The 17,734-nt window shown below is 45.0% G+C and overlaps 1 protein-coding gene across 1 annotated transcript in view; it reads left to right on the top strand.

Moving 5' to 3' along the window:
* Positions 1–17,734, top strand: part of LOC126184219 (protein phosphatase 1 regulatory subunit 21) — a 195,560-nt gene that overhangs the window by 13,519 nt on the left and 164,307 nt on the right. The gene's annotated exons all lie outside the window — the stretch shown is intronic.

The following is a 17,734-nucleotide window of genomic DNA, read 5'->3' as shown; positions in this document are numbered from 1 at the left end:
CTGGTGTGCACCATCAACTGTTTTTCTGCATTGGACTCCACAGAACAACAGCACAAGTAAAGTGATGCTTCTGTGGACCTCATGGAACAGGATCCTCCTGCTTCAGTGTCCTGCAGCAGAGAGTCTTTGCAGCCTGCCACTCGGCAGCTGCTGAGATGACATCTCTTCATTTCTTATTCATCATGACTCTCCTCCAAAGGAATGTTTGTGGCCTTCGGTCCCACAAAGAATATTTACAGCTGCTTTTAGCATCACAGTGTCCCTTTGTACTCTGCCTTCAGGAAATGAAATTGCATCCTCGTGACTGCTCTGAGCCTTAACATTTCTTCCTGGTTCGTTTTGACCTTCGCCCTGAGGTTGGCATTCCATCTCATGAGGGTGCCATGCTGCTCATACTAGATGACGTTTATAGTCGACCCATCTCCCTGACTACCTGTCTTCAAGCTGTTACAGTTCGCCTTTTTCTTCCTCACCTGTATTTTTCCCTCTGTACCATTTATGTCCCTCCATCATTTGATGTCACCAGGGCAGACTTCCTTCAGCTTATTGGGCAGCAACCTCCTCATTTCTGTTACTCGATGACTACTGCACATCATCCCCTTTGCGGTTCCCCCAGAACCTGTCAGAGAGGTGTCCTCTTTGCTGATCTTAATCAATTCAACCCCTTCTGCTTTAACACTGGAGCATCCACATTACTTTCAGACTCCTTGCATACCTATTCCCATTTGGACCTATCCTTCTGCACTGCCCAGCTTGCCCATTGTCTTGAGTCGTCCCTTCTTCCTGACACCTACTTGAGTGACCATTTCCCATGTGCTATCCATTTCCTGACTCCTACCCCACCTGGGTGCCCACACAAATGGCAGCTTACTAAGGCTTACTGGCAGCTTTTCCCCTCCCTGGCGACCTTCAAAGAAAAAGATTTCCCCAGTTGTGATGATCAGGTGGAATATCTCACAAACATGCTTACTGCTGAAGAACATTCCATTCCTCAAACTTCCTCTTTACCACTCCATGTCCCAGTCCCTTGGTGGACAGAGGCATGTCGTGACACAGTCGTGTGCAGAAACATGCTCTCCACATTTTTAACCATTATCCTACGATGGCAAACTGCATTCATTATAAACAGATGTGCAAAGTGTCGTTGCCATCTTTGGGATAGTAAAACAGCTAGCTGGATTTCATTCACTAGTTTTTTTAACAGTTCCACCCCTTCCTCTGTCGTGTGGGCCATCCTCCGACGGCTCTCTAGAACCGAGATCCACTCGCCAATTTTTGGCATGACAGTGGCAGATGATGTCATTATGGCCCCTATTGCTGTCTCCAACACCTTGGGTCACCATTTTGTCAAAATTTCGAGCTCTTCCACTACCACCCTGCCTTCCTCCACTGGAAACGAGCGGAGGCGGCTTGGGTGATACCCTTCTCTTCTCAGAATCGTGAGTGCTACAATGCTGCTTTTACCATGAGGAAGCTAGATCATGCTCTCAGTTCATCCCCGTAGTCTGCCCCAGGGCCACATACTGTCCACATTCATATGTTGCAGCACTTTTCTCTTGTGGGCAAGCACTTTCTGCTTAATACGTACACCTGCATCTGGGCAGAGGGCACATTTCCTGGACGTTGGTGTGAAGCCACCATCATACCCATACCTAAGCCCAGTAAGGACAAAAACCTCCCTTCCAACTAACGTCCCATCTCTCTCACCAACTGTGTTTGCAAGGTGATGAAATGCATGATTTACGCCTTGCTGGTATGGTGGCTCGAGTCTTGCAATTTACTAACCATTGCACAGTGTGGATTTCGAGGGTGCCGTTCTGCTGTATGCTGAAGCTGTTGAACTACCACTGCCGCCGTGACTTTCTCCTCAGCAGGTATGCATGCCGTTTGTCTGCCGTGCATGGCCACCCATCCTATGCCTCCTTCTTCAATGATTCCTTTGATTGCCAGTATAGGGCGCATCCTTCTTCTCCGTTGCCTCCTGAAGTCCGCTTTCGGCACTTGCTCTGGCAGCTTAACTTCACACTACCTGCAACTTTGCTCGTGGGTGGGAATCCTTCACCACCTTGGCTTCATGAAGTGGCCCATGTTGACCTCGGCCTTCATTTGCTTCCTAAGGACACTACTCGAGCCTTGCTCTATCACCTTCAGTTTCATGACCTTCGCATGGAATTTCGTGATATTTCCTTTGTGTACACTGATGGCTCTCGGACTGACTGTGGCGTCGGGTGTGCCTTTGTCATTGGTGCCCAAGTCTTTCGATGTCAGCTTCTGGCACACTGCTCAGTATTTACAGCTGAGCTCTTCGCCCTGTATCAGGCCATGGAGTACATCCACTGACACAGACTTTTTAATTGTGTCCTCTGCTTAGATTCTCTGTGCCCTTCAGGGTTTGTATGTTGTACACTGCCCATCCCTTAGTGCAATGGGCCTATGAAAACTGTCACTTGCTTATTCTTGGTGGAGCAGTTGTCGTACCTCAGCCCACTAGTTCCTATGTTCCCTCCAGTGATCTCTGTGTTGCCGTCTGTCAGGCGGTGGTGTCACTTTGGCATTGCCATTTGTCCTCTCTTCATGGGAATAAGTTCCAGATTATTAAGCCTCTCCCAGTGGCTTGGACGACATCCTCTCAGTCCTATGGGCACTGCCTTTTTAGCCCTTGTCATTCGATAAGTGGCGCTCCCCAGCCACTTTGTACACATTGCACCCAAGTCGCCCAAGTTTTAACTGTACACCACTTCCTGACGAAATGCCTATTTTTTAACTGTTTACATTCCTGCTTGGGTTTCCTGTCTGAGTTATCGGCCATTTTAGCAAATGACGCAAGGGCTGTTGGCCGCATTTTACTTTTTATCTGTCAAAGCAGTATGGTGAAGGCCATTTAATTTTTAGTTTTGGACCTCCATTTCTGTATGGTGTCTTCTTTAGCCCTTTCTCCACGCCCCTGTTTTTAGCTGTTTTCTCTTATGTCAGTTGGGGTTGACGTATAGTTGTTTTTTAACTTCTCTCTGTCTTCGTATTGTATAGTTTAGATTTGGGCACATATGACTCCAGTTGTATTTGCTCTTTAAAAACAAAACAAAACAATATCAGACTCTGAGACCAATGTTGAATCCTGCCTGACTCTGTTCACTCTTCCATCCAACCGTGATCCACCTCCACTGCCCCCAGATCACCCCGTCAACTTTCCAGAATTTCTTAACCTCAGACCATGCCTCACCATCATTCCCCAAATCCCTCAACATGCAAACTAACTTTACACCTACAGAAAGAACCGCAAACCACCACCTAAAAACTGATCCCAACCTTATAATCCTACCTGCTGACAAAGACTCCACCACTGTTTTGAATTGCAAGGACTACTTGCCAGAAGGACGCTGGCCAGCTGTCAGATTCATCTGCCTACACACCCTGCCAGTGACCCCATTCCAGAAATCTAGTAGGATCTCCAGTCTCTCCTCAAACCCTTAGATCCACCCAGAACCTTTCCCCAGAGCCCACCCCTCTCCTCACCACTAAAGCTCCCCATGTTCCTACACTCTACATGCTTCCTAAAGTCCATAAACACAACAATTCTATATGTCCTATTTTGGCGGTTACTGTGCATCCATTGAGAGAATCTCTGTTCTTGTAGACCAATACCTTCAGCCTGTTACCTGCAACTTACCTCCGATATAAAAGATACTAAGCATTTCCTCCACCAACTCTCCACAGTTCCTGTTCCTTTACCACATAGTGTCCTGCTTGTCACTAATGATGCTACCTCCCTTTACATTAACATCCCACATCCCTAATGCCCATGGCCTCACCACCATTGAACACTACATTACCCAATGCCTGATGGATTCCAGATCAGCAACCTCCTTCCTAGTCACCAACTATATCATCACCCACACTTAGTTCCCCATGTGGGTCCGGGAGTTAGAAAAGGCCTGAGGTATTCCTGCCTGTCGTACTAGGCCTCTAAAAGGAGTTTAACAAGTTTCGGCCTTTACATGATGGTCCCCTGTAGGGTTTGACCTCCATTTTCGTGGTTGGCCAGCCACTGTAATCTGCTTTCATGTTTTACCTTCTGTTTCTAGCATCTCTCTGTTGTTTTCTTATCCTCTTTTGTTCCTTTTAGTGTTCGTTGCCTTCCTTTGTGGCTTTTCCTTTCTTCTGTTTTGTGTTATATGTTTCGTCCATTTTATTCTCACACTTGTGGCATTGCTTTATCAGGAACAAGGGACCGATGACCTTGTAGTTTGTTCCCGTCTCCCGCCTTTAAACCAACCAACCAACCAACCAACCAACCACACTTACTTCTAGGCATTACCTAGAAACAAATCTGGGGTTCGAGTGATAGGCACTTGCATGGCACCAGCCTATCCCAAACCCCTCACCTGCTTCAGATTCACTGATAACATTTTCGTTATCTGGATCGAGGGTCAGGACATGCTATTCACATTCGTCCAGAACCTCATCATCATCATTTTATCCATTTAGATTCACCTGGATCTACTCGACCCAGCAAGCCACCTTTCTCATGCTGACTGCCACCTCAAAGATGACTACATCAGTACCTCTGTCATATCAGACTTACCAAACACCAGCAATACCTCCACTTTGGCAGCTGCCCCCGTTCCATACACACAGCACAATAAATAACTTTACAGCCAGTTTACCATTTGGATTAATAGTCTGCATAATTGTATATGAATGTGTTAAGGTATTGATGTGGTTGATCTTAATACAGGTCTCTTGATACCTCTAGTTTCCAGGGTTCCTTTCGTATGAATTTACTCTTAAAATCCCAATTGGTCGGAGTGGAAAGCAAATTCTGTACTGAACGATGGGATGAGTTTGTTTATCTCGTCTACAAATTTTCTGGCTGATTCAGTAATTTTCAGTGCATCATCAAGTTGACACATGGTTGGAAATTTTGTTATCTTAAGTCTTCCAGTTCTGCAGCACTGTTGGAAGTTATGCAACAGTTCAATGCTGCCCTTGAAATCACTGTAATCTATGTTGCGCACAATTGGATGTGTGTAATGTTGTAGGTCACTATCGTGCACATCCTGTAAATTGTATTGAGCATCCTTGAAACGTGCAAGCACCAGTTTTTGTAACAAGTGCATCTCGTTAAACACATATCATCATTATTGTAATCTTCATGTACATTGTCCACACAGTCGAACGTGTACAACACCACATGTTGCACCAACTCGTTTTGCAGAGATGGTAATATTTGATCTGCCATTTCTTTCTCACACTATGAAATTTCTTGAGTTGCTTTCTGAAGAATTGTCAACTTAGGGACCGTCAAACAGTGTGATTTTGTACACCGGGGTGAATTCGGACAGTATGGCTTATTTGCTCTTTGCTACTGCATAGAAACAAAGAGTTACTTATTTTAACGTCCGTGCACCAGTTATTTTAAGTGCAGGATTGCATTTATCGCTTTCCACAACTTTTACTTTGCGTCAATTGTTTCCCTAGGTGAATAAGTGATGAACAGTCTCAGTGTTAAAAATACATGCATTATCGTAAAGTGGAAACTTTCTATTGTTGCACCGAGCGGGAAGTTATTGTAACCGTAATTGTTGACACGCTCAGTAGCTAACTGCATTGAGACAATTTCTGTACAAGTTTGTCGAGTTTCTCGTGCAAGGTTATAAAATAACGATGGTTTTTGTAAAACTGTGTACTGTGTGGGGTGATTTCAGACAATACCAAGAACATATAAGAGCAGGAGAGGTGCTACAACACGGTGTAATTATGACTTGGAACTTTTAGATAAAGCTGTTCGTGATATTCAGAGTGGTAAATTATCGTACAGAAAAGCATGTGATTTGTATGGTATACCTAAATCGACCCTTCAAAATAAAGTGCAGGAAGCACATCCGAAAAAAATGGGAGGACAGCCAGTGCTAAATGAAGAAGAAGAAGAAGAAGAAGAAGAAGAAGAAGAAATGTTGAAGCAGGGTATCTTGAGGGCTGCACATTGGGGATTTCCCTTCACTAAATTGGATATTAGATATTTAGTTAAAGGCTACCGTGATAAATCTAGCCAAAAAGCGAAGAAATTTCGTAATATCTTGCCAGGAGAAGAATGGGTGCATTTATTCCTCAAATGACAGTCAGAAGATCTTTCCATTCGCTTAAGCGAAAATATTAAATGAGCTCATGCAGAAGTGAACAAAGAGACTGTTTATTTAAATTCTTGTAAAATAAAAACTTATCTGTAATATATAAAATTCATTATATCATTCCATATCACTTATTTGTAACAAAGGGCTCCCTTAAAGTGTCACCAAAACCAAATAAAAAGCATGTAGAATTTGAAAAAAAGGCAGCAACTGTCCGAATTCGCCCTCTATATACTGTAACTTCGGACAGAGATTTAAAAAGCACATGTGTCTGAAATCACCCAATCCATGGGGTGACTTTGGACACTTAATTTAACTGCCTCAGATAAATATACCTACACATACACTTTCTAGTTGTGAGATATTTTATTCGTTGCACATATACTCTACCACTTCCATAACAATCAATTTAATCTAATAATTTATACAAAAGTTACAATCAAAATAACTACAAAACCATCCAAAATCACCCCGTTTGACGGTATTTATTGTTGTTGATATAATGCAATGCTTTCTTTGTTCATCATTGTCACTGTGTTGCTTTTTATCAATACTGCTAGCACTGTAACGCTGTTGTGAGTTACGTGTCATTACCATTATTGTGGTAGCATAGTAGACAATATGTGGGGCATCAAATTCTGTTAATATCATTCGCCTTTTGAGACTTCACACTCGAGTGGTTCCTTGTGAGTCACCTGTGCTAAGAAACTACAAGCTCTGTAGCAAGGAAAAGTCAGTAGTGAAGGGGTGGAGTCACTGTGTTGGTCCCGGCATTTTCCTGAAGCGATTTAGGGAAATCACAGAAAACCTAATCAGGATGACCAGATGCAGGTTTGAACTGTTGTCCCCATGGATGAGAGTCCAGTGTGCTAACCACTGCACCACCTTGCTTTGTTTATTATGTTTACCAAAAGACAAAAGGGTTAAGACACTGCTAGCATACCTATTTGTGATGTTGGGGTTGGGAAAGTGGTAACATGTAAGCACAATTCTGGAACACCTGGAGGATTATCGATATAACTTAGTTCATCTAACTTAGCACCTAAAAAATATATTTTTAGTGTAAGACACCACTAGCACTTCTAGAGATGTTTGGGGGGGGGAGGGGGGGGGGAGGGTTAGTTTAAGAAAACAAATAGAGTGAGAATAAGAAGTCCTTTGGAAAATGGTAACCTAAAATCACAACAGGGAAAAAAGTCAACAAAATCTAGAAACACATGGATCACTATCTATGAAAAAAAGATCTTGGGAGGGTGAGAGAGTTAAGACAGCCCTAGTACCCCAATGAGTGGAGCTGGGGGGGGGGGGGGAAACAGTAATATTAGTATTGAATCAAGTTTTTGTTATTTCCAAGTTGATTGGTGACCCTCCTAATGATATTTCATCCTGGGAATTGTGAGTGGGGATGGAAAGAAAGTGACACTTGAGACGTGGAAGTGATATTTCATATCCCTGCCCACACTAATTACTGACTGTAATATTATATAATATTACATAAGCTCAGTTAAAGAATAAATTATTATTCCCTACGTACTAGGTTGGCCTCACGAATCACCCTCCTCCATCTTCCTTGATCGCTGTAGTCTTCCTTAGCTAATCCCATCTTACACATATCCTCTCTGATCTCATCAGTCCATCTCAGCTCTCCCCAGGGGGTCCACAACTCTTTTGTGGATACGTATGTGGCGAGCACGGGGCCCCAAGCTATTGCAGCCTTCCTTCTTTCCAGGGCTGCATTTCCTTCCCCTTCCCCTCCTTTCTCCTTCCCCCTCGCCCTCTCCTCTCCCTCTACTCTCCCTCTCTTGGTGTCCTTGCTTATGTTGGCCCCTGCTATCCTCCTGGTTCTGTTGGTTTTGCAATTTAGCTTTGTTGCATAATCACCTCCTCCTTTTGGCACTCCCTGGTCCCCCTCTGGGGTTTGACCTCCATTACTAAATTTCTCTTCCGTAGTGTGAGCCATTTGGGGAAGAGCACCTTACCTAGTGTCTCCGACGTGTGCCCTCCTAGTATATTCCACCTTTTCTTTCACGTTGTTGTCTGATGCCAGGGTGCATAAACAACACGGTAGCCAGCCCGTCTGGTGGGGTCGCTATGTACCCTTTTGGTTGAGCCCCCTGAACACACAGGGATACCTGATACCTGAGCTGTGACCTCCTCATGCAAGCCTTGGAGTAGTTGCTTGTTGTTCTGGAGCATCGGAACTCCCGGCAAACAATGGCCGCTGTGCCAGACGGCCCTTGCTATGGCTGGGTGGCACCCGTGAGGAGAGCCCCTGATCGGAGTGGGTGGTATCAGGGCGGACGCTATGCAAATGAAAAGCATATGGGTCCAGAACTCTGGCCGTTCTTCTGCGGCCGTCTCTCTGCCTGTAACTGGTTCTTCTCGTGCTGCTTCTCTTGCCCCTTCGGCCTTCCCTTCCATGGCTACCCCCTGGGAAGAGGGTCAGGCCTGTAGACTAGGGGCGAAACCTTTCCCCCGCTATCTGGTTTGCACCAGGACTGATGGGGATACTTTCACCAATACCAAACCTTTATTCTTTGTGGTACACATTGAAGACGAGTTTGGCGAAGTGGACTCCCTGAGCAAGATGCGGTTGGGTTTGTTGCTGATGAAAACTGCTTCAGCTGCCCAGTCTGCAGCCGATCGTGCCTGTACCCATCTTGGCACAATTCCTGTGTCCATTACCCCCCCACCAGTCTCTCAATATGGTTCAAGGTGTGATTTTTCACAGGGACCTCATCCTTCAACTGATGATGAGGAACTTCAGGACAATCTCGGACGGCGGGGTGTTCACTTTGTTCGGTGTGTTCAGAAGGGTCCTAAGGACAATCGCATTGATACTGGTGCCTTTATCCTGGCCTTTGAAAGGGATACCGTCCCTGAGAAAGTAAAGATTATGGTTTATCGATGTGATGTGAAGCCGTACATCCCACCTCCTATGAGGTGTTTTAAGTGCTTGCGTTTTGGACACGTCTTCCCGCTGTTCGGAGGCCCCTCTCTGTGGTGACTGTGAACGTCCACTCCATGAGGGGACTCCCTGTGTTCCCCCTCCTGTGTGTGTTAATTGTCATGGCAATCATTCTCCACGTTCACCAGATTGCCCAGTATATAAGAAGGAAAATAAAATACAGGAGTATACGTCCCTTGAACGTTTAACCTACACAGAGGCTCGTAAGAAGTATACACGTCTTCACCCTGTGTCCATGATGTCTAGTTGTGCTTTAGTTACATCCTCACCCCCTTCCTTACCCCAATCCCAGACCCCTCTCCTCCCCCCCTCCCCTGCGGCTCCCACACCTACTCCTCTGGGCACTGCTCCCCCTCCTCAGCTGGAGAAGTGTCCCAATCCTTTGGCGTCTGCCGGTCAAGGGCGCCCCTCCTGGGGTGCCCCTTCCCGGCGCCTTCCAGGCCAAAGGTCTGCTGCCACACGAAGACCGCGAGAAACGCGGTCTGTCGGCCCCCAGGTCACCCGATCTGTTTCTGTTCCCAATCTTGCTGCAGCTGGCTCCTTTATGCCACACAGAAAAGAAGAAGAAACATAAGTCCCGGGACAAAGAGCCTCTGGTGTCACTAGAGGTCCCGTCCCCGGCTTCACCACCACATTCTGACCTGTTGTTCATGGATGTCGCCCCCTCCTTGTCGGTGATGGGTTTTTAGCTGGTGGTATGACTGGCTTTAGCCTGTTCAACCCCCATTTAAATCATTGTTCTGTGGTTATCCAATGGAATTGTAATGGATACTACCATCACCTTCCGGAACTGAAATCCCTTATTTCATCTTACTCCTCAACTTGTGGTGGTTCTACAGGAATCTCATTTTACTGATGATCACTCGCCGACCCTCTGTGGGTTCCGTGTTTTCTGTCGAAAAGGGTCGGACCCCTGCGAGTTTCTGGTGGCGTTTGTACGTTGGTCCGTTCAGACATTGCTAGCACGTGGATTCCCCTTCAGACTACATTGGAAGCGGTTGCTGTTAGGGTCCACCTGGACTCTGAGGTCACGGTTTGCAATCTTTCTCCCTCCTGACAGGACTCTTACACCTGCTGCCTTAACTGCCCTCCTTCACCAACTTCCTCCTCCCTTCCTCCTTCTCATGCTCATCATCCCTTATGGGACACTGCATTTCCATCTAGACGAGGTCTTCTCTTAGATCAGTTTATTACAGACCACGACTTGTGCCTTCTTAATGATGGCTCCCCTACTCATTTCAGAAGCGGTCATGGTGCCTTTTCTGCCATTGATCTTTCTCTTTCTTCTCCCTCCCTCCTCCCTTCATTACACTGGTCGCCACATGACGACCTTTATGATAGTGACCATTTCCCGTTAATTCTCTCTCTCTCTCTCTCTCTCTCTCTCTCTCTCTCTCTCTCCCCCCCCCCCCCCCCCCCTCTCTCCCCCTTCCTGCTCCCCGATGGACTGGTTACCTGTTTGGTCTTTCCAATGCTCCGATTGGCCTTTATACACTGCACAGGTCGTGTTTTCTCCCTCTTTGTTGGGTTGTATTGATGACGCCCTACGTGACTTGTCTGACGCGATTGTTCGCGCTGCTAGCCTTGCTGTACCGCGCTCATCTGGACCATTTCGTGGCTGGCAAGTCCCATGGTGGAGTACGGCCATTGCCATTGCCATCCGTGATCGCCGTCGAACTTTGCAACACTTTAAGAGGCACCCATCCGTTGCCAGCCTTATTACCTTTAAGTGCCCTTGCACTAAGGCCCATTATTTAATCAAACAGAGCAAGCAGATATGTTGGGAACGATTTGTTTCTTCCCTCGGTTCTACTGTCCCTATGTCACGGGTGTGGGCTACATTTCGCTCTGTCCAAGGTTGCCATCGGCAGTCCACCCTCCCAGGCCTTCACCTCCCAGATGGCCTTTGTATGGGCCCATTGATTCTCGCGGAACATCTTGCAACCCATTTTGCAATGGCATCAGCATCAGCTTCCTATCCGGCTGCTTACCTTCACCGGAAACAGCGGGCCAAAGCTTCCACCTTATGTTTTACCCCTTGTTAGTCAGTATCTTACAATGAACATTTTACTGAATGGGAATTTCTTTCCGCACTTTCTTCTTCTCATGATACGGCCCTTGGCCTAGACTCCATTCATAACCAACTGCTTCCACATCTCAGCACTCCACAACGGCAACATCTTCTCTGGGTTTTTAACCGTATTTGGCCCCAGGGTGACTTCCCTTCTCAGTGGAGGGATGGCATCGTGGTTCCTGTCCTTAAGCCTGGCAAGAACCCCCTATTTGTTGACAGCTATCGGCCAATTAGTCTGACCAATATTGTTTGTAAGTTACTTGAACGGATGGTAGCCTGTCGGCTCAATTGGGTCCTTGAATCTCAGGATCTATTGTCCCCTTACCAGTGTGGCTTCCGAGAGGGACGGTCTCCAATCGATCATTTACTTCGCTTGGAATCTGCAGTTCGGCAGGCTTTTTCCTAGCGCCGCCATTTTGTTGAAATATTTTTGACCTACGCAAGGCCAATGACACGGCCTGGCGCCATCACATCTTACTTACACTTCATCAGTGGGGTCTTCGGGGCTCACTCCCGATTTTTATCCGCCAGTTCCTGTTCCATCGGTCATTCAGGGTTCGGGTTGGTACTGTTTTTAGTACTCCACGGACCCAGGAGACGGACATCCCACAGGGTTCTGTCTTGAGTGTACTCCTTTTCCTCATTGCTATAGATGGAGTTGTGGCCTCCGTCGGTCCTTTGGTCACCCCTGCTCTGTATGTGGATGATTTCTGCACTTGGGTTAGTTCCTCTTCGAAGGCCTCTGCAGATCGGCAGCTCCAGGGTGCTATACGGCGTGCCTGTGCATGGACCCTCTCACTCGGGTTTCAATTCTCTCCTTTAAAATCGCGGGTGGTCCACTTCTGTCGCCGTACTACGATCCACCCTGATCCAGAGCTCCATCTCGATGCCTGTGGTCCCACAGTTTCATTTCCTGGGTCTTCTTTTTGACAATAAGCTCACTTGGCTGCCCCATATCAGACTTCTGAAGGTAGGATGTTTCCGTAAACTCAATGTCCTTTGCTTCCTTGCCCACTCCTCTTGGGGTGCGGACCGTTCCCTCCTCCTCCGTCTTTATTGTGCTCGAGTTCTGTCTCGCTTCGACTATGGTTGTCAAGTTCATGGTTTGGCTGCTCCTTCCACACTGCACATACTGGATCCAGTCCACCATTGGGGTATCCGTTTGGCCACTGGTGCCTTCCCTACTACCCCTGTTGATAGTCTCCTGGTTGAAGCTGGGATCCCCCCTCTTTCTGTTTGTCAGTCCCAGCTTCTGGTGTATTATGCACTCGCTGTCCGTTCCTCTCCCACTCATCCTTCCTATTCTATCCTGTTCAAAGACCATGGACGTCGCCCACCTGATTCCCGCCCTTGGGCGGGTTTATCGGTTGGGCTCTGCTGTTGTTTCTTACACTGATGGCTCTAAATATGCTGATCATGTGGGGTATGCCTTCACGTCCTCTGTTGGCACGGAAAATCATCTGCCGCCACCTACATGTGGGGTGTTTACTGCGGAATTGATGGCAATTTCCCAGGCCCCTACCTTTATTAAACAGTCCCAACACAACCGCGTTTTGTTATGTACGGACTCAATGAGTGGCCTTCTTGCTATTGACCGGTGTTTTTCGCGCCATCCCTTGGTCTCTGCCATCCGTGACCATCTCGCTGATATTCACAATGCTGCTTGTTCCGTTGACTTCCTTTGGGTCCCTGGCCATGTGGGTATCCTGGGTAATGAGCTCGCTGATCGTTTGGCTGGGGGAGCAGTAACTTACCCCCCACTTTCTGTAACCCCTCCTGCAGCGGATTTACGGCTTCACATCAAATCCCACTTCGCACAATCATGGGCCAACTCTTGAGAGGCTACTTCCCTGTCTAATAAACTAAGTGCAATTAAGGTTACACCAGGCCTGTGGCGTTCTTCCTTTTGCTTCTCCTGAAAGGACTCAACCACACTGTGTCGTCTCCGCATTGGCCATACCAGGCTGACCCATGGTTTTCTTTTGCGTGATGAGCCACTCCCGCTTTGTGGTTGTGGAGCGTTCCAGTCAGTTGCCCTCATTTTGGTTGAATGTCCCCTTCATTTGGTTCTGCGTGCTGGGTACAGACTCCCCCGCACTTTACCTTTGATGTTGGCTGTCGATTCCTGGATGGTCTCGCTGGTTTTAGGTTTCCTCTGGGAAAGTGATTTTTATTCTCAGTTTTAAGGTCTTTAATCTCTCTCTGGTGTTGGGGCAGGGTGGTGAGTGTTGGGGTATCTCCCACTGTAAGCTGTGTTTGGAGATTCCCGACTCCCCTCCCTGACTGATATCCTCTTTTCTTCCCCTTTTACTCTTCTTCTTCTCTCTCTCTTTTTTTTTTTTTTTTTTTTTAGTCTCTTTTTCCCATACGTACTTCTACATTCTAGCGGTTGCACCTTTTAAGTCGCAGGTGATCTTGCCTCTGCTGCTTCAGCATAGCGTTGGGTTCGCTCTCTTGCTGGATTACCTCATTTTGTTTTTACCATTGACAACATGACTGCCCTTTTACATTTTTTAGCCTTTTCCCTTTTATTGTTCTGATATGTCTGAGATGTCACACTATCGGAATGGACCACATTTGAAACAAGGGACTGATGACCTTGCTGTTTGGTCCCTTAAACCCCAACCAACCATCTCAGCTGTCGTGTTCCCTCAGTCTGTTGTGTCTGGTGTCTTCTTCCACCACCTGCCTGGTGGCAGTCGCTTCTCGCCAAGTTATTTGCCCATATCACCTCAGTCTCCTCTCTCTTATCACAGTTTCTATGTCCTGTGACTTGCACAATCCCTGCAATTCATGGTTTTTTTCTTTTTTTTTTCCACTCGTATCCATCCTTCATTGGTCTGAAAACCTGTCTCGGAACAGCATACTCAAATGTCAGGAGTTTATCTGTCTTTTGTGTCATAGTCCAGGTCTCTGCTCCATATATGATGACAGGATATTTTACTATCATATAGATCCAAATCTTAGTGTGTTCGATAGAAGCCAAGACTTAAACAGCTTTCCGAGTGCAAACCTTGACCTGTTACCTGCCTGGGTTCTTGCCATTATTTCCTGTTCTATCTCATTTCTTTCACTGAGTACAGCTCCAAGATATTTAAAATCTTTTGCACGTTCAGAGATTTTACTGTGTACATCTAAAGGTTTTAATTGTTCTCCCTGTTCACAAGGTATTTGCTCTTATCCATATTCATGTTCAGGCCTGCTCTTGTTGACTCTTCCATGAATGCTCTTGCCATATGAACTAAATTTTGCTCGTTTTGTGCTATTAAAACTACATCATCCAAATAAGCAAGAGCATTGATTCTTCTATCCAGTTGTATTCCTGTCTCCAGGCTCGTCACCTTTGTTGGTGCTCTTTCAAGAACCAAATAAACAGGAGGCAGTAGAGGCAGTCACCCTGTTGCACTCTTTTCACATTGCATTTTTTTGACATTTTTTCATTCACTTCCACCATGCATGTTGTTCCTTGTATACATGCTTGTGCTATTATTATTAGTTTTCTAGGAATGTGCACCATTTCCAGTGCTTTCCATATTGTTTGCCTGTTCACACTGTCACATGCTTCTTTGAAGCCCACAAAAAGACAGTGAAAATCTCTGCAAAATTCCCAGATCTTTACATCTTTAGCCTTATTATATGTAGTTTGTCTACTGTTAATTTTCCCTTCCTAAACTCTGCTTGTTAGAATACAAGTACTTCCTCAGTGTGTGGTGTTAGCAGCCTCAGCAACAATATACTCAGGATCCTATAAGTTGTGAATAGTAAGGTAATTCCTCTATAGTTCCTACATCTCATGTTGTCTCCTCTCTCTAATATTGGGAAGATAACAGACTACTTCCATTGTGCTAGGATGCTCTCTCCTCTCTGAATTAAACGCATTAGATGGTATACTCTCTCTTGTAGGATATATCTTCCCTCTATCAGCATCTTTGCAGGTATGCCATCTATTCCTGGTGCCTTTCCTCTCTTGAGCATTTTTATGGATTCTCCTACGGCTTCCCTGCTTGGCATTTCATTCTCCACTATTGGTGTTTCTCTCCTCCATGTAATTCTTCTTCCTGTAATGCTGCTGTCACAGTGCTGTTGACAGCGTCATCCACACTCAGGAGATTTTCCAAATAGTTTTTGTAGTCTCCATTGCTTTCATTTCATCTGTTATCGGTTGGCCTACTTGGCCCTTGATCATGTCAATCCTCATGTTATATCTTTTCCTGAAGCACCTGATTGTCCTTGGAAAGTCTCTTGTATTGTGTACTGTTTGCTCCTTTCCTATCAGCGTTATCTTGTTGTTTATATACTCTTGCGTCTCTGTTTGGAGGACTTTCCTTGCTTCCCTAGCTGCCTTCAATTATCCCGACCTTAATCTTTCATCTTGTTTGTTTGTCTGCAGTCTCTTTTTTACTGCATGTCTACACTTACCGTTAAACCATCCTCTACTACTACTCCTTCTCTCCAATGGTTTCAGCACTTCTTCTGCTGCCTGTTTGTCTTTGATCTTGAGCTTCGACTGTAACTTGTCTACATTATCTCCCTCTTCTTCCATGTCAGGAAACCTGATTAGAATTTGGCTTGCTTATCTGTCCTTAATGTGGTCATGTTTCAGTAAATCTGTGTTTATTTTCTGATCTGCATCTCTTCTCCTGCAGTTTATGCATTCTGTCCTTTCACAAAAAGCTGTCAGCACAATATAGTGGTCTGATCCTATTTCTGCACCTCTTTGAGATTTTATATTTTCAATAACACTTTAGTGTCTAGCCCCCACTAATATGTGTCTGTTTGGTTCTGTGTTTTTTGGACAGGTATTTTACAGGTTATCTTATAAATGTTTTTTTGAGGAAAGTAGGTATACACGATCCTTAGGTTTTTTGAAGTTGCCAGATTGACTAGTCTCATTCCATTGGTGTTGGAGGAATCATGTAGACTATGGGGGCCATTGTAGGGTCTCAGAAAGACCTGTTTTTCCTGCTTTGGCATTGGCATTACCTAGGAAAATTTCTAAATCATATGATTCATATATTGATTCTAGGTCTTCGTGGAAACTGTCTTTTTCATTATCATCTTTACCTTTTGTAGGTGCATTATATGAGACCATTGTTAGGTTGTAAAACTTTCCTTTCATTCTTATCCAGCATATTCTTTTGTGGACAGCTTTGAAGTCCATGATATTTCCTCTTAGTCTGTTGGCTACTGCAAAACCAACTCGAAATTGGTATTTACTTTTTCTATTTACAATTTACTAGGCTTGAAATTATGCAGTGGAAAATTTAGAGGTAAATGATGCGGTCTCCATTTAAACTGAACCCTTGGTTTGATTTCTAAGTAATTTTTAAGACAGCAAAGCAGCAGAATTCAAGGATAAGCCTGGTAGCCAGATTCCTTCTGTCCAAGGTGAACATTCTAGATGTGTTCCATTCAGCACTACAGAATGCAACTCTGTTTCTGCCCAGTGCACTACAGCTTGCACTCACCTTGAATTGTATCTGTATATGCAAGAAGATAAATTGCCAGTCAGTGAATACAGCTGGGACAGAAGGAAAATGTTCACTTTTGAATGGATTGGACTACTAAATTGGGCCAGTCGATTTTGGGGCAGCAAGGAAGCCATCAAAATTAAAGTCTATGGTAACCTCATAAACAGATACAGAGATAGGGGCTACCATATGAACCCTGCCTGGTTTCCATAATTAGGTACAACATGCAGTGTGTGACCCTATCTGAGACATCCATATAGTATGTTGGTTGGGATTTACTAACTTTTTTCAAGTGTTTGCGTATTTTTTGAGCAGTAATTAATGTGAGCAGACTTTTTATCAAGTTGATAGCAAGAAGAAATGCAGCAGCAGCACTCAGATTGCATCTAACAACTGTGAGGTTAGTGTTATATTCCGTGTTGTACCTGGACAGACATAGTTTCGTGAGGAATAGGAACAGCATGTGTTTTGTGCTGACACGGGGTTATTGGCCACTGTCCAGTAACAGTAGGAAGCTGTGTTGGCCATGATAGATGGCTTCAGGCTGCTGCCCTGGGCTGCGGTTTTATTGAGAGGATCTTGAGGGGAAACCTGTGACATCTTTGATGCCAGTAGCATCATTTGAGATCTGTGATATTGCTGAAACTTCAGATTCACTTCAAAAGAGTTAAAAATGTCTTCTGGAATTTTTTTTAATAAAAAATTGTTAGTCAGCCTCACATCAGTGTTCCGTTGTTTTTGATTTATTCTGTTCCTGTATTTGTATCTTAGCATAATGTTTTGAAACCAAACCTAAATTAATGTTTTAACTTTTATCCATTTGTGAATATTTGTTGATTTACTAATTTTAACAATATTTGTCATAGAATGATATGGTGAGTATGTAAAACTTGGAGTGAACACTCATGCCTTGCATGTCTTATCCTTCATAGTGCACTGTTCAGTTTACTATACTGCTTTCTGCAATACTGTATTTACATAGTTAAATTTCTTCGTGTCATCCATTTCTATGATCATCTCACATGTGATCAATTCATCCATTGATTTCTTGCACTGTTTTCCTGACACTATCTTCTAAAGTTTTCAGCATCAC

Source organism: Schistocerca cancellata, chromosome 1 (genome assembly GCF_023864275.1).
Source record: "Schistocerca cancellata isolate TAMUIC-IGC-003103 chromosome 1, iqSchCanc2.1, whole genome shotgun sequence".
NCBI lineage: Eukaryota > Metazoa > Arthropoda > Insecta > Orthoptera > Acrididae > Schistocerca > Schistocerca cancellata.
Note: the sequence above shows the minus strand (reverse complement) of the source record. Positions and strands in the feature narration are given on the sequence as shown.